This window comes from Apium graveolens, chromosome 5, assembly GCF_009905375.1.
Source record: "Apium graveolens cultivar Ventura chromosome 5, ASM990537v1, whole genome shotgun sequence".
Lineage (NCBI taxonomy): Eukaryota > Viridiplantae > Streptophyta > Magnoliopsida > Apiales > Apiaceae > Apium > Apium graveolens.
This window is the reverse complement of record NC_133651.1, coordinates 1141226-1145690: the sequence shown is the minus strand read 5'-3', so window position 1 is coordinate 1145690 and position 4465 is coordinate 1141226. Positions and strand designations below refer to the sequence as shown.

The 4465-nt window shown below is 29.6% G+C and overlaps 1 pseudogene; it reads left to right on the top strand.

Moving 5' to 3' along the window:
• Positions 1–328: 328 nt before the first annotated feature.
• LOC141724988 (tubulin beta-1 chain-like) lies at positions 329–2996 on the top strand (annotated as a pseudogene).
• The last annotated feature ends 1469 nt before the right edge of the window (positions 2997–4465 follow it).

Sequence of the window (4465 nt, the reverse complement as noted above, 5' to 3'; positions counted from 1 at the left end):
AATGGATGATATATTCCATTCAAGAGAAGCAGTATATTTTAATATAACCATCAATTTTTATTTCATTCTTTTATTGTATCATTACTTATTAATTTTAATATTATTAGAGGCTTTGTCCATTAGAAATTTGAATTCAGATCTACAAACGTTTTGGATGTGTATATGATTAGTTTAATAATTTATGCACTTTTATCGTTGAAAATTTGAATTTAGATCTTAATTTTTTCTGTTTAGATCATCAGTTTAGTAATTTATGCACTTTGATTTTAAATTTATCTTTTGGATCTATGCTATGTTTTGCAGGTGTGAATATATTAACAGTCGTAAAATGTTTGCAGGTGCTTAATTGACTTTAAATTCTTAAGGATTTTGGTTTTGCAATTCATATTTTCATGTCTCGTATTAATTGTCATTTTGCAAATTTATCCTCTATTTCTATTTAGCTGAACCATCGTGGATTTTGATCTGTATTTTGTATGAATTTAATTATATTGCAGGTTGTGTTACTGAACCGGGTCATTTTATAAAATTAAAGTGTTTGGCCTTTAGGTTAAAGGTAAGTGCTTTAATCATATAAACTAAAGAGAACATATTTTTGACAATCTTTTGTATGTATATATTCATGAAAGTTGTTAATTATATGATTTAATATTAATTTTATATGGATCAGTTTGAAAATTAAAGTGGTAGGCCTTCCGCTTTAAAGGTCAGTTCTTAAAAATAAACATTAAAGAATACATGTTATTATCGATCTATTTTTAATCACATATCCATGACATTCTTTATTTTTATGATTTTTCATATGCAACTATATCTTACATTTTAAGTTATCTAGTGAAAATGACTTCTATATATGTAGAGTAGAACATGTGATATGTTCTTAGAATGCATTTGCTACCTTGAATCATTGTTTGGGAACCATTAGGTAAGTGCCTAGACATATCCAATGTCAATCATTTGCTAATTAAAATGGATTAATGTGATTTTCTGTTAATTGCATTTGTGAATCTGAAAAATGTATGATGCATATTTCTTGATCTATTAAACAAACATGTCATTCATCAGCAGTTATTCGAGATACTGTTATGTTTCTTCTGTGCGTTGGATGTAACAAGTTACTGATCTGATCTTTGCCACCTACAAATCAGTGTATTATTTGCTACAAATTATACTACTGTTTTCTTATACTATTTGACCAAACTACTAGATATAATGTTTTCCTATTCAAAAAAGTACAACCTGTTTCATTTCGGCTTTTTCCCATGAAGCATCCACAACTGGTTGATCTAAATAGATAACAAACAACTTCATGTGTTCCAATGATTTTAGGTGGATTTATGTTGATTTGAAAGATAGACTTTGGAAAAAAATGGATATCAATTCACTTTTCAAACATTCAACTACTAATCACATTTTGAACCTTCTATCCTCTGTATGTTGTGCTCTCTGGACGCACCAGGTTAGTCATTTTGTAACTATGAGTTGCGAGGTTAAATTTAATTTGATGAATGTTAATTGCGATATTGATCAATGGCTCAGGTTGACATCGATTCCTTTTTGGTCAATCTCTTCTTCCTTGCAAAATGGTAATACTGTATACACCTCACTGGTTATCTTTTTTCAATTTCACATATTGAGAGTTCTTTCTAAGTGTAGACATTTTATAGTCAACAAAAATTTATTTTTCAAAGTCATACCTAGAATTGTATGTCAATATAATAGTTAAAGGTCAATCTCAATTCAAACTTCAAACATTTATATATTTGGACATAAGGCTACTAAATTTTACATATACTATTTAAAATTAAGCAGTGTTTACAATGTTTTGTGTAGATATGGTTAATAACATATGAATCTCAGAATTTTTTAATAAATTAAAAAATATTGATATCTAGGCATTATCCTTTTTAGCACTCGAGAATTAATGATCTTTGTCAAGAATTCATTCTTTTTTGTTTTACAGGTAATTACTATTTTATCTACTTTTTTGTTAACTCCAGGTTTTCAGGTGTGCCGCTCACTTGATGAAGGCACATGCTCTAGAATGAGAACTCTTTTGATTTCAAAGATAAGGGAGGAGAATCCACATATGATGATGCTCATATTTTCTGTTTTCCCTTCACCAAAGGTTTCTAACACTTTTGTGGAGCCATTCAATGCTACAATGTCATGGTAAATGTTGATGAACATAGGTTCTTGACAATTATGCACTATATAACATTTGCTTCAGGACCTTGAAGCTCGGCAGTCCAAGTTGTGAGTAACGATCACGACTTAAATTACGTTTGTTTGTGTCATTAAGTATGTTAATTATAAAAGTTTTCCGGTTAATTTAACTCGGGTGTTTACAGTTGGTGATCTGAACCGTTAATCTATGCAACATTGAGTGGAATAACAGGCTTCTTGAGATTTCCTGGCCAGCTCATTTTTGATCTGTCAAAGCTTTTTATTAACCTGATTCAATTCCCATTTTTTAATTTCTTCATGGCGGGTTTGCTCCACTCACCTCGTGTGTATCACATCAATACATAATATTCACCGTCCCTGAGTTGACTCTACAAATGTGGAACTCCAAGAACGTGGTGAGTCTGTCCCTGAGCTGTTTCAACAAATATGGAACTCCAAGAACATGGTGAGTGCTGCTGACCCATGTCATGGTCGCTACTTAACTGCTTCAGCCATGTTTAAGGTTTGAAGAGCATCAAATAAGAGGATGAGCAGATGATTAATGTGCAAAATAAGAACTCATCATTCTTTGTACTATGGATCCTTAAAATTATGTTAAGTCAAGTGTGTGTGATGTTCTACCTATTGTGCGTAATGTTTAAATCTAGGAGATGTTTTTTCAGTTAGGAATCCAGAGAAGTTTAGGAGAGTTAGTAATCAGTTCACGGCTATGTTAAGGGGCAAAGACTTTCTTGCACTGATATACGGGTAAGGGAAGGGATGAAATGAAATTTACCGAGGCAGAGAGCATTATGCTCTGGTGTCATTAAAAGTATTAATGTCGTTATTCCAAAAACAATTATAATCTATTATTCCAAATTCTATGAAATAGATAAGTAATATACATGATAACAAAAAACTTTTGGTTTTCAAATGTTAAGATTAAGCTATTTATTCTGTATAAAATTATATACATGTTTCAAGGTTCTATAAGTTGTCAAAATTATTAATTTTTTATATTTATTTTAGTGGTACGAAGGAGTCAAGACATCGTGTAAAATTATTTGTAATTTTATAATTGAGCTTCTTTTAAATACAAAATGTAATGAATTTTTTTAAATAGCTTCTCATGCATAAAAAATAAGTTAATGTAATTTGAAAATAAATCATATATTTATTCAATTAATTGTACGTTATATAAGTTATTAAAACTTGAATGATACAAGTTTATGCATAAAGCACAAAATACATAAAACTATAATTATTCACTGTCTCCAGGTATTCTGAATATCTTATTTTAATTTTATTCCAATTTTAAAATAATTGTATATCTTTTATTATAGTTTTTACTTATAAAATACGATGTGTCGTCGAAAACGAAACTGAAAAACTGCCAATCAACAGGTTATTTTGATTTTATTCCAATTTTTAAATTATTGTAAATCTTCTTTTAAACCTTTTTAAATGTTGTACGACGCCGAAAAACTATCAATAAATATCTTATTTTGATTTTACTCCAATCTCAAAATTATTTTATATCTTCTCTTATAATTTTTAGTTATAGAATATGAGACGTTATCGGAAACGAAGTAGAGAAACAATCAATTAATATCTTATTTAGATTATTTTTTCAATTTCTAAATTATTGTATATCATATTTTATACATTATTAGTTGCAGAATTGTTAGTCCCTCAACAATATAGTAAGAATTACAGAAGGGGGGTTGAATGGAATTCTTGGACCTTTTTCTCAAAATAAAAATGTTCAACTCGAATATAAATATAATGTTTTGATTAGCACAATGCGGAATAAAAACTTAATTGAATCGAAACATAAGTAATTAAAAACAAGAGTTTTTAAAAACTTTCTGGTGGATTTAAACAATTCCACCAGAGATATATATTATATATCGAGAAGACTCTGTGTGCAGGAATGCTCACAGCTGCTTACAAATTGAATTGCTGAGAATACAGGAAAATGCTGATGATTCTGCTTACAAAGATTTCTCTATTTGTGTTTCTCAACTTTTTCTATTTGCTGCTTTTCGTTCTCTATTACCCAGTTAATGGGCTTCCACAGTAGATTTGTATACATCTCGACGGCTGTGCTCAGCTTTCAATGTTCAACTGCTGTTTGAATTCTTTACATGATCATCCGTTGGATTCTATGAACATCCGTTGGATATATGTGTTAGAAAATGGAAAGTTTGAGGCATATTTTATATATGTTCTTGATATGATTTCCGGAAACTAACACTTGGAGGTTGTTCCTTGACATAAGGACTTAAACTTTCATATT